We start from the raw sequence: 18,366 nt of genomic DNA on the forward strand, positions 1-18,366 counted from the left end.
ACAGTGGAGTCCTGCCACAATGTCCTTTACCTCTGGTCTGGCAGCAGGATGGTACTTGCCACCTATCAGCCCAAGACTGAATGTTGTTCCGGTCTTGCTTCATGCGAGCACTGACTGCTTCAATACATCAGGAGTTGTGAGTGGCTTGGGAGGTGATGGCAGTGGTGGTAAGTGCCAATGCTGCACAGAAGAGGTTGGCCATCCAGTGCAGAAAGAGAATGAATGATCTCATCCGTGCAGCCAGGGTAAGGTAACCATCCCATCACTCTAAACTCACACACTAAAGCCCATCACACATTCACTGGCATCTCACTCACTGCCAGCTCAAGGGACATCACCACTCACTCTCTCACACACACACACACCCTCACATCTCCATCTGGACTCATCTCCTCTGGAGACTGACTCCTCAGCCCTCACCATCTTGAGGCCACTTACACAGATCAACAGGTGTCCCCACACAAACCCTGGGATACCCTCCTTCCCCAGCAGAGCCCTCACCCTGCAGCCTCTTCCCTTGCCTGAGGCCACTTATCCCCCTTTGCCAAGCAAGTCCTAGCCCTGCAGCTGATCTGCCCATGAGTGCCCCTAACAGTGATGTGGTGCTATCTGTGAAGCCTGGCGCTGATGCCCGCGAGTGCTGCCCGAAGCAAGGTGGGCAAACAAGCTTTGAAGTCCCGAGTGAAGTGCAGCTCACCAGGTGCTCATCGCTTATGTGCTGCTGTGAAATACGTTGGTGTGTTTTCCTGCCAACATGGGTGGACGATCCAGCGGGGGACGGACACAATTCTCCTGGGCTGGCCTAATAGTGATATCCAGATATATTACAATGAGGTACCCGACGTCCGATGGTGGGAAACGCGGCCTACCATCAGCGGGCTGAGTGGGTGATCGCAAACTGGTTTCATGCTGTTGTGATACCGATTGCGCCATCTTGTCCACTCACCCCACTGAACACGCCGGTGCCAGGCCACCAAATCTTCAACACTGTCGGGTAGGTGCAAGTGTTGCAAATGCACTCTGCCCTGATTTGATGGTAATGGTGGGGTGGGGGATATGCTGGGCTAAGAGGTTACAGATTGTGACTGTATAGAATTCTGCTGCTGCTGATGGCCCACAGCACCTCATGGATGCCGAATTCTGAGTTGCTAGATCTGTTCTCTATCTGCCCCATTCAGCACGGTGATCGGGTTCTTCCAAGTGGTGTTTAACATGGAGGAGCACTAATCCATCAGATGAGGGAGGTGCAATAGGTGGTAACCACAGGAGGATCCCTTCCCCATGTTTGACCTGAAACTATGAGTCTTCATGGAGTTCGGAGTCAATGTTGAGGACTCCCTGGGCCATCACTCCTGACTGTATTCCACTGTGGGACAGAGCATGGTCTCGGTTCATCAATATTCCATCAGCTTCTACTCATCTAAAACATTTTGCTTGTTACCCATGCTAAATATCACACTCCTAACGCTCCCAAAGTATCAAATCTCTATCACTCCCAAAATATCGCACTTCTACTTGTATCACTCCCCCACTAAGTATCACACTCCTATCACTCCCAAAGGTTCCCAGCTTCTTTTGTCCTTGTGACATTTCCAAAAGTCTCCATGTATTATTTTTAAGCCTCTCCATTTGTCCTATATCAGTAATCTCTCCTTACCCTTTTCCCTTGCACACATTCTCTGCCACTCAGAAAGCCAACTTTGCCACTTGCTCTCCCGGTTTCATAACTAGCAACATCTCATTGCGTCACTAATCCTTTCAGATTCTCTGCACAATTCCCTCTGCTTCCCTACCTCCCTCTCTGCTTTCCAAACCTCCTCCTAAATCCTCCTCTTTGATCTACCTCTCTATTCCTGTCCCCTTTCTCGATTCTCAGTGTCCACCACATGCCTTTCTACCTTATTGCAATGTCTTAGCGCACACCTTCTTGTAGCGAGAGTGAATCAGGAATGCAGTGTGGAACACCTGAGTGATCTCCTCAGTACACATCTGTGTTTAATTCTTTATTTTCCCTTTAATCCCCAAACGTTTCTGTAAGTTTCCTGTTATTTCCTGATATTGGAAGTTGTCACCTGACAAATAATAGTGTACTTTAACCCGGTTTATCCTTAAGAGATGGGCCTCCCTTGCATGGCTGACATTTATTGTCCATTCCAAGTTTCCCTTGAGGGAATGGCTGGGGGGGCTATCTTCTTGAACTTTTGGTAGCAGTTTGAAACAACTGAGTGGTTTACTTGGCCCCCCGCAGAGGGCAGTTAAGGGTCAGCCATTTTGTTGGGCGACTGGCATCACATTTAAGCCAGAAGCGATAAAGACGTCAGCTTTCACTTGGTAGAGGAGATTTAATGAACCAGTTGGGCTCTTGTGACAAATCTATGGCTTCGTGGTCACTTTTACTGATACCAGTATTTTAATTCCACGTATTTTTTTAAAGACCGAATTCAAATTCTTAAATTGCCATAGTGGGATTTTAGCTCACATTCTCGAGATTATTAATCCAGGCCTCATGAATTCTAACCAACATGTTAGTGTACCGAATGAGGAATTGGGGAATTGTATCCTTTTTAATAGATGGTGCAAACATAGCAATGGTTTATCTCTTCCAATGAAGACTAAACGCTTGTCTAAAGACTAAAAGCTTTGGTAATGATCCCATAAAGAGGAGCAGCCTTTTGAAAATCCAGCTCCAACTTTCTTGTTAATGTTGAGGTAGCTTCCCTTCTCTACGCCACCTCTGTGTGAATCAGGAATGCAGTGCAAGGCACACGAATGATCTCTTCAGTACACACCAGCTCTTAATTCATTCCTTTTCGCTTAATCCCCAAATGTTCCTGTAGGCTTCCTGTTATTTCCTCTCCTCTAATTGTTTTTTTTTTTTTGGCGTGTGTATTTCACTCATGATCGGTGGCCGATACTTCCAGAAGAAATTTCAGAAAGCCCCCTTGAAGTCCGTGCGTTAAATTAACAACGCTACGATTTTACAGAAGAATGAGAATAATAACATGAACATCCTGAACATTTTCTCATTAATGTTATTCTCTGGTTGAACTAACAAGTGCTGACGTTGTCATATTTAGCAGCTGTACGTTGAGTGTAAGACACAGAGGGTTAACTCAATGGAGCATACAAAAATTAATAGAAAATGTATTACCTTTTACCTTTCGTCTGGACAAGGGGGATAACAATTTGTGATAGCGGGAACCAAAGGCATGGAAATGTCTAACCTGTTCCCAACCTCATAGTCTGCTACTCTCTTTTAATTGGCCACCTCACTTCACTCCTAGGCTTTCCTTGCTCCCTCCTGTCAGCCCCTCTTCATTCTTTTCCATGAAGGGACCACTTCCCATCCATCTTTTACCTCCAACAGTAAGAGACATTTCTGCTCCTGGTTGAAGAAAGACCTTGGACTGAAATAGCGCCTTTCACAACCCCAGGATGTCCCCAGGCCCTTCACCACTAATGAAGAGCTTTGGTAGAGTATTCGTGATGTAATTCAGAGGAACGTAGCAGGAGATTTTGCACGTAGTTGGTCCCACAAACAGCAAGGAGTGATCAAACGATGGCTTGGATTTTGCAGTGGAAATGGCGGCGAAACTGTTCACATTCATCGTTACTACTGCACTGAAACTTGAAGCAAAATCCACACATGTGCAGAATTCTGTGGAAATCCCGAAATTGCTCTCTATGATCCTATGTTTCTCCAGAGGGTGCGCTGTTGATATCCTCTCCAGACTGCAATCATTGGGAAATCTATGAAATGATTAGTCTCACTGTAAAAGCCCTGAAAATAGTTATATGCTGTTGAATGAGGTGTAACTAGGATTTTAATGGTGCACTAACTTGATAATTGCTGCCAAACGCCCTGTAGAGCTAATCTTCGATTTGTGGAATTGGGTAACTAGGGATGGGCAATAAATGCTGGCCCAGCCAGCGAAACCCACTTCCCATGAATGAATAAAAAGAAAATCTTCACTAAGATTAAAAATCTGCACATATTTTTAAATGATTACTCATTTTAAAAAAAACTGTTGGTTTATCTTTATTTTAGCTTCTACCCTAATCCAATCTCTTTGCTTGGCTATCTGAAATTTTAAATTAAAAGTAAGGGGATCCAATGCTTTTAACTTACTGCTTTGCTGTCTTTGAGAATACTTCTATGTGATTGGCTGCTTGCCCTGCTTGCCGACTTGACTGCTGCTGCGCCCCTGGGGATCCTTTTGCCTTGGTGCCAGACGCAAAACGTCATCAGGAAAGGGGAGGATGTTTTTTCAGGCTAGATCATCTTCACTTTGCAGCTGACTCCAAAGTCCAAGCTATATTTTATGGATTGGCTGAGGGATAAATCTTGACAAGGGTAACTCCACTGCTGCTTTTCAAATAGTGCTGTGGGATCTTATACATCCACCTGAGACAGAAGAGGGTGCCTCACCCAAACGTACACTGACATGCCAGTGCCAATCCATGTGCTCACACCTCTGGAGTGGCACTCAAACTCATGATCATCATCACAAAGGCAAGCACACTGCCATTAAGCTATGGAAGGCACTGGGCTGCAGGCAATTTATTGCCGCTATTAACAAAGAGACGTGTGCCCATTAAATTCGTGGGCCATAGAAGAGCAGTGCCAAAGCGTACACCATGCAGAAGGTCCATATTTTAGGGCAGGGCCCAGTTCTACTAGGTTTGCACCCTTCCCCCACCTTAGGCATTAGAAGCAGTTCAGAGAAGGTTTACTGAACCAACACCTGGAATGGGTGGGTTGTCTTATGAGGAAAGGTTAGACAGGTTAGGCTTGTACCCACTGGAGTTTAGAAGAGTAAGAGGCGACTTGATTGAAACCTTTTAGACTCTGAGGGGTCTTGGCAGGGTGGATGTGGGTAGGATGTTTCTTCCTGTGGGAGAATCTAGAATGAGGGGTCGCTGTTTAAAAATAAGGGGTCGCCCATTTAAAACAGAGATGAGCAGGAGTTTTTTTCTCTCAGAGGGTAGTGAGTCTTTGCAACATCCTTCCTCAAAAGGCTGTGGAGGCTGAGTCCTTGAATATCTTTAAGGCAGAGGTAGATAGATTCTTGATAAACAAGGAGGGGGCGATAAGTTATCGGGGGTAGGTGGGAGGTTACAATCAGATCAGCCATGATCTCATTGAATGGTGGAGCAGGTTTGAGGGGCCGAATGGCCTACTCCTGCTCCTAATTCGTATGTTTGTATGTCGTATGTTCGTAGGGGCAGGATTCTTAGACCTCGAAGGGGGTCGAAATGGAGTTAGGCTGGCATGTAATTCCCCACCGCTGCCCAGCGTGCCAATTTCCTGGCACCATCCCACCGCTGGGCCATCTTCTCAGACGAGAGTTTTGGGGGGGGGAGAGGGGGGTGGGGGGAGTGTGGCTGATTGGCAGGGCTACTTGTTAAGCAGCCGGTAGCCAGTTGAGCTTGTTAAGGGCTTATTAAGGGGTATTGGTCGGGGCCAACTGGAATTTTCAGTCAGCCTCCAGGTTCCCCCAAGGCTTTAAGGAGGAGTCTAGCTGCCTTCAGGCAGAATCCTGGTGGCAGACCAGAGGGACAGGCCCTGATTTCAGCTGCCACCACAGGCTGCCCTGTGGAGGGACCACAGCAGTGGCCCAGCTGCTGAATTGTACAACTTTAAAAATATTGTAGAGGTTTCCTCCATACTGGGGCACTCTGTCTCTTTCTGCAGCTTTCCAGGTAAGACAGGTTTTCTTCCCTAAAGGATATTAGTGAACCAGATGGGTTTTTACAATAATCGGCAATGGTTTCATGGTCATCATCAGACCTTTAATTCCAGATTTTTATTGAATTCAAACTTCACTATTCTACTGTGGTGGGATTTGAACTTGGGTCCCCAGAGCATTAACCCTGAACCTCTGGAACACTAGCCAGTGACTTTGCCACAATGCCACCACCATCTCTCCCTCAAATCGGCCAATTCAGGGAAAAATCACATCTGAGAGACTGTTCCCCACCAAGTGTGGCCCTTCTGGCCCATTTACTCGTGAGGGCCTGAAGCCTGTGGGGAAATTCCTGACTCTTAGCTCTGTTTCACTCTCCATCCGCCCTCCTAATGTCACTCAAAGCAACGGAACCAGTTTGATATGACTGGTGGCCAAGTGAAAATGCATACTTACTCTACAAATGTAGCAACCTCATGCTGACTTCGTCGTGGCAACTGATCGGCCAATTGGAAAACAGAACAACCACAACATAGACATTTCTTTAAAAAAAAGTGTCTACTCTTTGGCGCTCATTGTGCAAATGTCCTCATCCAAGACTAGAGGTCAAAGGTCCCGCCAACGGTGCAGCTCTGGCCATGAGGTAGAATTGGAGGAATTTAAGAGTCTGGTACAGAAAACAGAAATGTAAAAGAAACCATGACCTTCCATGCTTTACCTATTAAACCATGACCAAGAGTACAGGAAGATCCCAGGTTTGCTGCCTGTTTTATGCTTGGCGAATTGATTCTGGCTGGGGCATTGAGAGAGGATGTATCCCTCAACCCCACCCTCACCCTCAATTTCTTTATAATAAGGATTTTATCTGACATATTGTCTGGTCCAAATCCTTTAGGTGCCCTACATGCCAACTATTTTACACACAATTTCCGATTGTGGGCAATTGCAATTAGCCCCAGTGCCTTGAGCTGGGAAAGGATGAGTCAACCAGTGTGATCTTTTCTTAATTGCCTATCCCAGTGAACTCCTGCTAGAAGATACACTCCTGTGGGTGCCGGGCAACAATGAGATTGGGATGACTGATCTGGGATGGAGGAGTAGCTTGTTGACCTTCATGCCTAGGCCCAGAGGTGAAGAATGGGCAAGATATCAAGGCCAGCTGGTACCTGTGGAATCACAGCCCAGGGTAAGACAGCACCTTTGAGAGAGAAGGGGAACGTCTTAAAATGAGGAAAATTAAGGAAAATAGTGATAAATAGCGAAGAAATCTCATCCATCAAACACCTTCTTAATAGTAACCAATGACCCTTTTATCTAGAAAGGAGACAGGTGAAGCTGACCTAATAGAGGTCTTTAATATTTTTGTAAGGCAGAAACAGAGATATCTTCATTTGTGAAGGAATCCAGAACAAAGGGCCATATATGGGAGATAGTCACTCATAAGTTCAACAAGGAATTCAGGAGGAAACCCAGAGGGTGGTTAGAATCTAGTACTGACTACCACATGGAGTATTTGAGGCGATTAGCATAGGTGTATTTAAGCAGGAGCTAGATGAATACATGAGGGACCAATGAATAGAAGGTAGCATTAGATGAGGGTCAGACAAGTCTCATGTGGCTCATAAACAACAGCATTGTCCAGATAGGCTGAAAGGCCTGTTTCTATGCTCTAAACCCTATGTAACTCTAACAAGTTGAGAATGCACACCCCTCTGAAAAGCTACAAAGGCCAGTTTTAAGAATGAAAGCTTCCAGTGGGGAGCCGACAGGCCATTTGCAGCCATATATTGCCCATTAGCCTTTCCCCCAGGCCACAAGTGTGATGCTTACAACCAGAGCCCTCCGAAATCACCTGATAGACGTCTCAATCTCCATCTGGTAACGCACATTCTGAATTTGGCCTCCATTACACTAAAGGATCCTACAACCAGCACAATTAAAACTAAGCATCCAAGTTTTAGCCACGGCACAACTGGTAGCACACTCCCTTCTGAATGAGAAGGTTGTGAGTTCAAGCTCCACCCCAGAGACAGGGGCATAAAACTTAGGCTGCCACTCCCTGTGCAGTACTGAGGGAGTGCTGCACTGACAGAGGTACCATCTCTTGGATGAGATGTTATAACAATCTGGCCTCTTCGGTGGTAAAAGATCCTTTGGCACTATTTTGAAGATGAGCAAGGGAATTGTCTTCATATCCAATCTCCACCAATCTAACTAAAACAGATTATGTGTTCATTATCCCAGCGCTCCCATGGGAGCTTGCTGTGCGCAAATTGGCTGCTGGGCTTCCTACATTACAACAGTGATTACACTTCAGAAGTACTTTATTGGCTGTAACCTATTTGGGGATATCCTGAGGTCATGCAAAATGCTTTATAAATGCAAAGCTTTCTTTAATAACAATTTTTAAAAAGCGGTCCTTAAGATATTTACATAAAATGAGAAGAAAGATGCAGAGAAAGTGTTTAAAACACACATGCAGTGCTTCTAGCTAATGTTGTTAAGATATGTGCCTGACAAACAGTTAAGGAATAACAGCTTTATTCTTATAACAGTAATTTTATGTTTTAACACCAAAGTCAATGAGCCAGTTTGCAGTTTATGATATCAGTGCTGGTATAACTACATTCACACCCAGGTCACACACCCAATCACCTGCTCACATCCACTCAGACTGCAATCATACTGCACTGATGTGTTGCTCGTAAGGTACTTCAATGCTAATATCCCACATCTATCTCATCACCGCAGAATCTATTTTGTTGGTCTATACAGGTCAGTTTTTAAAACTGAAGAGGTCATCTGCAATAACAGATTTGGACGATTCTCGCTAACGCAAGTGTGAGAGGTTTTATTTCACATCATTGTCACGGCTCTGGCTCTGCATTCAGAAATACCCTGAAGGAGTATGGTTTACAAATGGCAGTTCCTCATTCTTCCCTCTACTCACTTCTGGTTTTTGTGCTGCCAAGAATTCGCAAACGTCCTCGAAAGCACAAACATTTCGAACAGCTGCGGAATTTGAAAAAGACAAAAGCTGATGGTGCGGAGCCCGTGGTGGTTTAAAAAGCCTTGTGGCATTAACATTTCCAATAGCAATTACACGTGGTGACAACATAAGAACTCTTAGCCCTGTACAAAAACTCAAGCCCTTCCTAGAGGACACTGTTGCTCTGAGAACTGAGCTGGAGCAAATGCCTTCCTCAGTCTCATACGTCTGGACAGGGCACAGGAATTACTGTGTTGTCACACCAATAATATTTCTCTAATCTCCAACATCTCTTTCCCCCCCACACACTGCAACCTCTCAGCTTGATATATTTTATTGCTGGTCCTAACTTCTTTGTTCCCTTTGTGTCAATTTGCCTTCTTATGTTGTCAGCTCTGGCTCAGTTGCTGGCACTCTTCCCTTTGAATCAGAAGGTTGTGGGTCAAAGTGCCGCTCGCTTAACCGACGGTCACCCCCAGCGCAGTACTGAAGCAGTGCTACAAAGTCCGAGGTGCTGTCTTTTGGATGAGGATTTAAAGCGAGGCCCTGTCTAGCCTCTCCAGGAAGGGGTAAAAAATTGCATGTCACAATCAGCAGAACAGTCAGGAGGTTCTCCCAATGTTATAGAATTGATTTTCCAGGCAACCTTTCTTGGTGAAAACATTGAAATTTATTTACAAGACGGCAGCAGTTACATATGTACATCAAACTCCATAACTAAAGAAGAACTCTCCCCTAGAGGCGCTGCTAACTCATTGATTTATACAGATCATGTGATCTTACAATACAGGATTATTCTTAAAGCTACAGGCCTACGTTTATCAAAACTATAATTACTACATTCCTCCCTCTTTGACTTTTCTGTACATTTTGTATTTACAGGTATATTTCTCACATGACATTACAATATGAAATTACAAGTTCAGTCTTTCAGGTGGTTTCCTGATCCATGTGGAACATTGTAGCTCGACGAGTTCTGATTCTTTGACAGGAGCCACATTCTCTGGAGCCGCATTAATATCAGGCACCTCATTAGGCACAGGCAGTTCAGTGTCATCCACTCCGACAGAGACATCAGGCATGTCTGCCCTTAGTTATCAACTTCAACAGGAGCCACAGTTCAGTAATGGTTACGGGTGGAACATCATTTTATTGGGGTATCTCCCTTCTTAAATGATCCATATGCTTGTGGGTGATCTGGCCCTCCACACACCCACATGGTATAACAATAGTCCGGTCACAGAGCTTACTTTACCAGGTAACCACTTGGGTCCTCCACCAAAATTCCTTACATGTACTGCTTCTCCAACAGTAAATTGTTGCTCATGACTATGCAAATCATGAGTTGCTTTTTGGTTCCCTTCACTTTTCTGCACCTTCCCCTCCAAATTGGCAAATATCAGGCTTAGTCTTGTTCAAAGATGGTGCCTCATCAGTAATTCTGCAGGGGTTGCACCTGTCATAGTCTGGGGGTGGGGGAGGGGAGGGGGGTTTGGGGGTGGGGGGGTGGCTGTTCTACAGTGAAATAGGAAATGAGCAAGTTTAGTTTCCAACGATTCACCTGTTAACTTTTCCATTCCCGCCTTCTATTGCCTTTTTGGAACCTTCTTCCTTTTTGTCCACTTCTTTCTACCACAGAGTTTAGTCTCGGCCTTCTTTTTGACTTCGCTGTTGGCCAGACTTCTCTCAGGTGAAATCTCAGCTTGTCTCAGTGCGGTAGTTGAGCTCCCCGTGATGTCATTATCTACTCGCATCTTGGAAAGTTCTTCGACTTTTGCTTTCAAAGCCTCTTTAGCTTCATTTAGCTGATTCTTCAGCTCCTCTGTCTCCTTCTTGTGCCTGTTGGCTTCCTCCTGGAAACTTCAACATTGCTGCGTCTTCTCTGCCAACTGGTCCTTCAGTTTGTTCAGAGAGACATTAAATTCTTCCTGTTGCTCTTTGTAATTTTCCAGAGGTACAAACTTTGACCTGAGGTATCCTTGTCATGCGTGGAGGTCTTTCAACAGGTTTCCCTTTTCTTTGGGAAGATCCCCTTGCTTCATTTTGTACTCTCATTCAGCACGGTCTCCTTGAGTTTCTTCTGCTGTTCTTCCATGTCGCTGTCTAAGACAGTCTTCATTTCTTCAGGTTGCTGAATGCTTACACACTCCGTTCTCATCCAGTTGCAGTCCTTGGACTCTCCAGGCTCTTTCTGAAGTACCTTGTCTTGTTCCTTTTCCAACTCAGGAACTCTTCCTGCTTCCTTCTGAAAGGTCACTGGCCAATCAAGGTTAATTTCAACCTAGAAGACTTGGTTCCTAGCTTCTAATACCATCACTGGTAGCTGTGCTGTTTGGTGTCTATAATAAACAGTTACCCTATTGATAGCTTTGACCTGGATTTCTTCACCTGTGTATATTTTCAACTTGGCAGAGGTTTGTTCCAAATGTAATTGTTGACCACCTTTATTTAAATATCTGAAAGTGTGTTCTCCTATTACAGAGGTAGAAGCACCTCTCTCTACTTCCATTTTTAAGGGTTTACCATTCACTTGCAATGTGACAGTAATTGGCTCTGTCTTCCCAATTTTCATGTTGAATAAGGAATAAATGTTAGATTGGTTGTTTCTCGCTCTTTCACACTATAGACTTCATTGTTTGTTGCCTGGGCGCCTGCTTTAATCTTGCTTTGCAAAGTTTCAATAAGTGCACAAAAATGCTATTCCACCATTTAAAATTACCAATCATTAGGAGTATGATTATTTCCACATGGATAAGAATTAGTTTTTGAATTTGCTGCTAAGCTGTTTCCTCTAAATATTTGGTTAGCGAGGGCTGTTTCTCACTTCGTGGTGGAGTCCCGACTTTTTGCGCCACTTTTGGCTGACCGTTCCTGCCCGACTAGGAAAACAGTGCCATTTTGCGCACCTTGAATCGCTGGTGAATCCCATACAGCGCTTTCCATCACAAGCGCCTATTTCTAACGCTTTCTTAAAATCAAGATCCGCTTCAGCCAGCAATCTTCGCTGAATAGCCTCCTCTTGCACGCCACAGACCAAATGGTCCCTCAGCATGTCATTCAGGGTTTCACCAAAACCACAATATTCCGTTAGTTGTTTTAATTTCGCCTCGTCGGTAGCAATTGTCTCCCCCGGGGCTCTATTCCATGAAGTGAACCTGAACCTCTGCATTGTGACTGAGGGCTTGGGTTGAAAATGTCCCTTAACAGCATCTACTAATTCACTAAAGGTCTTCGAATCAGGGGCACTGGGGGCTGTCAAGCTTTGAATTAAACTGGAGGTCTTGCTCCCACAAATACACAGGAGAATTGCTCTCCTCTTTTCCTTCCCCGTGATCTAATTGGCTTGAAAGTAAAATGTAAGACATTTTATATATTGAGACCAATCATCTGTGGCTGATTCAAAGGGATTGATTCTACCAAACTGTGGCATCTCGGATGAGTATATCTTCCTTTCTTTTTAATTATCTTAGGTACTCACAATTGCTGGGCGAGGGACAGCACCAGATCTGATCTATCCTCATCGCCAGTTTGTTATAGAGTTGATTTTCCAGGCAACTTTTCTTGGTGGAAACATTGAACTTTATTTACAAGGCAGCAGCAGCAGCTATATGTGTGCATCTAACTCGAAAACTAAAGAGGAACTCTCCGCTAGAGGTTCCCCGTGCTGCTAACTCATTGGTTTACATAGATCATGTGACCTTACAGCACAGGATTATTCTTAAAGCTACAGTCCTACATTTATCAAAACTACAATTACTACGCCCAATGTCCTGGACAATAGTTGTCCCTGAATCAAGTACCAAAATTGACCATCTGGCAGCTTCCTTCCTTGTTATTTGTGGGATCTTGCTGTGCACAAATGACAACAGTGGCTAAAGTTCAAAAAAAGACTTAATTGGCTGTCAAAAGCTTTGGAATGTCCTGAGGTCAAGGAAAACACTACGTAAATACAATTTCTTTCCTGCATCCTCATTGAGGTAACATCAGCACCTTGCCCCTTCTCCCCCTATTGGGACATTATTGGGGTGTTAGATATGAGCAGTGTGCTTGGACTGTGCTGCTCCCCTGTCCTGCAGCAGGATCATGGGGGTTTCCTGTCCTGACCAAGTCTGGGGTAACAAATTGAAAAACACTCTCTAAATTGCTGGAGCTTTTGAATTCTCCAGGCTCTCTTCCACCTTTGACAGTTGTCAGAGCGTCACAATGCCAGATCGTACATTCGCTTTTTAGCTATCAAGTGAATTTATTCAACACGGCCTGAACAAGCCAACAGTAATGTATGTATTTACAGTCAGCGCTATACAAACCAGCTAAGCTATTGTTCTGTAGTGAGCTTTACAGACATGATACTATTTACTTCTGGAGTCTTTCTAACTGTACAAGATAAGCTGAATGATCATTGGTCAAATATATTCTTCACTCAGCCCTTTTCTGAATGACTGGTAGATAAATTCAAAGTAACTATCATTTCTCATTGATTGAACGCGTCTTCGCTCCTCCCTCAATATTTTGTAGTTTGGAAGGCTGCTAAATCATCGCCTTTGTATTGAGTTAGGGCAGTGGAAATATTTCAGTCACAGCTGTTTATTCAATTCCATGGCAGTGATAACCTTGGTCTATTTGTGGGATAACATGAGGGAGGTCCAGAGCAGTGTGTCTCCAACATCTCCTCCGATGTCATGGGCAGGGCAGGATCAGAGCATCAGAGATGGGCGGCAGTGAGCAGTGCGGCAAGTAGGTGCATAGGAACGCTCTTGTAAAGAGGACATTGAGGGTTCCCTATCTGTGCTCGAAAACACCAATTGCAAGGGAAGCCAGCAACAGTTTGTTTGGCTTCTTTTGTAGTCGACAATTAACAATTAACAAACGACGGAATCATCCCTGATTTTTTTAATCTTCATCCATGGGATCTGGGTGTCGCTGGCTAGGCCAACATTTATTTCCCATCCCTCATTGCCCTTGTTCAGAGGGCATTTTAAGAGTCAACCACATTGCTGTGGGTCCGGAGGCACGTGTAGGCCAGACCGGGTAAGGACAGCAGATTTCCTTCCCTAAAGGGCATTAGGTTTATTTGCACCAGGTGCGGTAGCGGGCGGGAGGAACGAATGTTTTACCCGCCGGCCGCAATGGCGGGTTTTAGTGCTGTATTGTCCCAATCCCGCCTCATTAATCATGCATTCCCGGGAAACATGCCATTTCGCTGGTGGGCACCCTCCCATTCCCCTGCCACTCTATGTCACTTCGCCGCTTCCTCACACTGGGCACCATATTTAAAGTGCAGCCGCACACAGACCTCCCAGTGCTTTCAGCACATACACAGGAGACATGGCCTCGAAAGGCAGGAACTCTGCAGCCCTCACCGATTCAGTGACACGTTACTGAAGTGCCTTTAAGACGCTGTGGAGGTTCGCCGTGATGTTGTCTACAGGAGGGACAGCAGCATCACCATTCCGACTCGGGAGGTGGTGGCAGCGGTGGTCAGCGCTAACACCCTGCAAAAGAGGACAGCCACCCAGTGCCGCAAGAGGGTGAATGATCTCCTCCATCCCGCCAGGGTAAGTCACTTTTCTCATCACTCTCAACTCACACACTCACAAACGCATCACACACCCACAGGGACCTCACTCACTGCCGGTTCAAGGGACATCACCATTCACTCTCTTACACACACCTTCATTGTCCTCAACCCGTCCATGGGACCACTCACCACCCACACATGCCAGGCATACTTATCATCTGGCCTGGTAGGCATCCTGCTTACACTCTCTCCATCCCTATTCATGCAGGACAAGCTGGCACACAAGAGGGAGAGGTCACAGACCGGTGGAGGAATGCCTGGCATCAAGGTCCTCATGGACTTTGAAAACAGAGCCATCCAGCTGGCCGGCGAGGATCTGGACCATTCCTGTGCTGATGGTGAGGTCGGTGGTGCTCAACCAAGTGAGGATCCAGCAGTGCAACATCCATCAGACAACCAGGCTGTGAGTGATGTGTCCTGTTTCACAGTCTCCTGCTATGCACTAATTATCCCCCCTTTGCTTCCGCAGGCACATCTGGGGTAAACAGCTGAGGGATTCCATGACCCAGGTCCTCAGCTCAAGCTCCGAAGACACCTCAGAAGAGGAATCTGATGAAACCCTCATCGAAGTCCCGGCACAGCGCTCACCCTAACCCTCCACCAGCGCAGAGACACACACCTCGCTTGGACCCGGCTTTAGAGTAGCCTCGGGATCACAATCTGGTGGGCACATCGCACTGTCTGATCCACAGCAGGCAGCGGCAGGGATTTCCCTGTTGTCCGACACTCAGAGGACTGCTGGAGGCCAGAACGTTGCTGAGTCTGAGTCCGATGACGAGCCCCTGGACTTGGTCATACCTCAGTTGCTGGAGCTGAAAAGGCAAACTCGGGAACATCAGGAAGGGATGTCCGCTGCACTCCTCAGATTACAAGACACAATGGGGGTGTCCTTCCACCTTCAGTCAGAGGTGATAACACCGGCATACCAACGCACCGACTGGTAGGGTGGCGGTTGAGACCTTGGTCCAGGACATCGGTCCTGCACTGCTGCACGGGCTGAAATCCATCATTGATGCTACAGTTAGCCCCCAACTGTGTCAACACAAGAGGGGCATGGGGCAGCTCGATCTCACTCCAGCTTCCCCTTCTCCTCAAGGAGTCAGCCAGAGGCCCTCGGACACCCATAGGGAGGAGGAGCAGCAGGTGCACATCCCGGGGCCATCCATCCGGGTGACTCCGGGAGTGTCTGGCCCATCCGAATCCCCTCTTCCTGTAACCCCAGTAAATCTAGCTCCACAGGCCGAGGAGGGTGCCACTGCCACACAGCAGGACCACAAAAGCAGGCTGGGACCCTCCAGGTGTCAGCCCTCCAGAGGACACCCATCAAGGTCATCACAGACAGGGCATCGCAGTCAGCAGGCTGCCTCCACCTCCACTGTGGATGTCTGGGGAGCACCAAGACATAGCGGCAGGGTTAGGAAGGTTAAGAAGATGTAGTTGCACAGTCTGGGCACAGGTGTTAATCACTTGTACATAATGTTCACTATTGTCAATAAACTCCCAAGAATGTCTCCCTGCCTATGGCTCCTTGTTATGATGATCAGTGTTCGTGTCACTCAGATATGAAAATTTATTCCCTGTGTAAGATAAAGGCAGGTATCTCGTTCCAGGACCCTTTCCCTGTGCTTTGTGCAACTTTCCCAGCACACTGATGGTGCGCCTTCACAGTCACTGGACACATCAGTCGTACCTGCTCTATGATGGGGCTTATCATTGCTGCCAGAATGTCAGCACAGAGTTCCGGCATTCTCTCTGTGTGCTCCCAGCACCTTTAATGTGAGGCTGGTCTCCCATCTCATCAGCACCTGTGTCCGGTGTCAGTGTGGTCCTGAAGGGTTCAGCTCATGAAGGATGCCAGAGGATCAGGAGAAGTTAAAGTTACCCCACAATATCTCCATGTTATGACCCTGTTCACAGAGCGCAAGCGAGGTACCCTCAGCCAGACAGGAGACAGACATTCACATAAACTATGTGAGGATCTATGGAGTCTTTCCATTTCATGTCGTCATCATCCTCCTGAATGTAGGGACTATGGGTATCCGCTGCATCTCCATGACAGGAACATTATCACAGAGGGTATTGGTGCTGCCGTCAGCCAGACAGGAGTCAAACGTTCACAGATGCAATGTGAGGATCTATAGTGGATCCTCACTGCATGTCGTCATCATCCTCCACAAATCTAGCAACTATGAGGGCCTCCTGAGTGCCTGCCTCGTCTGGCCAGTGTGATGGCCTCATCGCTGTCACCCTCACCTTTGAAGACCTCCTCACATTCATCCCTGTCGAGGTCCTCCTCATTGGAGGAGACATGCTACTTCTCCTCAGCCAGCTGCTCTTGCCATTGCAGCGCCAGGTTGTGAAGGGCACAGAAGGCGACGATGATGTGTGACGCCCTCTGTGGACTGTATTGCAGGGCTCCACCAGCCCGGTCCAGGCACTGGAACCTCATCTTCAGCATCCCGATGGTTTGCTCCATCAGGTTGCGAGTTGCAGCATGAGCCTGGTTATACCTTCACTCTGCTGCAGTCTGAGGCCGCCATACCGGGTGTCATCAGCCACGGCCTCTGTGGGTAGCCCTTGTCCCCGAGGAGCCAACCCTGCAGCCTCTGTGGACCCTGGAAGATGTCAGGGATCTGAGACCCGCTAAGGATGTAGGAGCCACGGACATTCCCTGGAAACTGCGCAGACCTGCAGGATACATTTGTGGTGGTCGCTCACCAGCTGCACATTCAACAGATGGAATCCCTAGCGGTTAACCGCTTGTTGCCACGGAGATCTAAGGGCCATGTGAGTGCAGTCGATGGCACCCTGCACCCGTGGGAAACCTGAAATCTGCGCAAATCCCAGCACTTTTACTTCCTGGCTTTCCTGATCCCGGGAAAAATGCACAAAGCTATGTGGCCTCTGCAAAGATGGTGTCTGTGACCTCATGGATGCAAGTTTGGGTGGAGGCTTGTGATATCCCACAGAGGTGACCTGTGGAGCCCTGAAAAGAGCCACTGGCATAGAAATTGAGCGCCGCTGTCACTTTCACGGCCACTGGCAGTGGATGCCCTCCATGTCCCCGTGGTGCCAAATCCTGCAGCAGGTGGTGGATGTGACTGACCAGTTCCCGGGACATGTGCAGTCTTCAGCGACACTGGTTCTCGGTCATCTGCAGGAATGACAAGTGCCACCTATAGACCCTGGGTCTAGCGAAGCACTGACCAGCGATGGCTCTCTGTGGCTCTTCAGAGGCCCGCACCGGAGTCCCAGCTGCCCCTTCTTCCAGAGGGTGCTGCTCCTCTCTCTGTCCAGCCAGGCGCCTCCATCACTCTCTTCTCCATCATCTCCTCTCTCTGTACATCACGAGGCATACAGCTAGATCACCAGGCTCCATGATCCTGATGTACTCCTCCTGCAGGATGAAAGAGAGAGACGGGTGGGTTAGCTTGGGTGTACTTAGAACTCTTGACCAACACCCCAACTCGCCTCAACCACAGTGCAGCCAATTGCCTGTGCGATCACGCCGATATACTTGGATGATCCAGTGTGGGGGAGTGATTCTGGCGAGCTGGGATTATAATGATATGCAGATATATTACAATGAACTTCCCGAGGTGTGATGGGCAGAGCGGACGATTGCAAACTGGTTTCATGACATCATCAAACTGATTTTTGGCCTTCCCGCCAAATTGTATGCTCACGCCCACCATGTTGCCCGACACCAGTGGGCACGGAAAATTCCGCCCATAGAGTTTTCTTACAGTTTCCCTGCAATGTGTGGATCTGTGAATTGAAAGAATGGTTTCTTGGTGCCATGTGTTCCTGGATGCTCTTTCCCTGACACGATGGCCGTTTTCTAAGGATTGGACTAACAGGCCGGGATTTTCCAGCCCTATCGTGGTGGGACCCGCCATGTGAGATTGGGTGGCCAAGCCAGAAGTCCATTGACTTTCAGTGGGACTGAAAAATCCCAGCAGCAGATGGGGGCAGAAAACCCTGCCCTTAATCCTGCCCAATAAATGACATAGCTGCTAGACTGGGTCTGTGGCAGGCGGTGAGGGAACCAACAAGAGGAAAAAACATACTCGACCTCATCCTCACCATCCTGCCTGCCGCAGATGCATCTG

This window comes from Cetorhinus maximus, chromosome 27, assembly GCF_964194155.1.
Source record: "Cetorhinus maximus chromosome 27, sCetMax3.hap1.1, whole genome shotgun sequence".
NCBI lineage: Eukaryota > Metazoa > Chordata > Chondrichthyes > Lamniformes > Cetorhinidae > Cetorhinus > Cetorhinus maximus.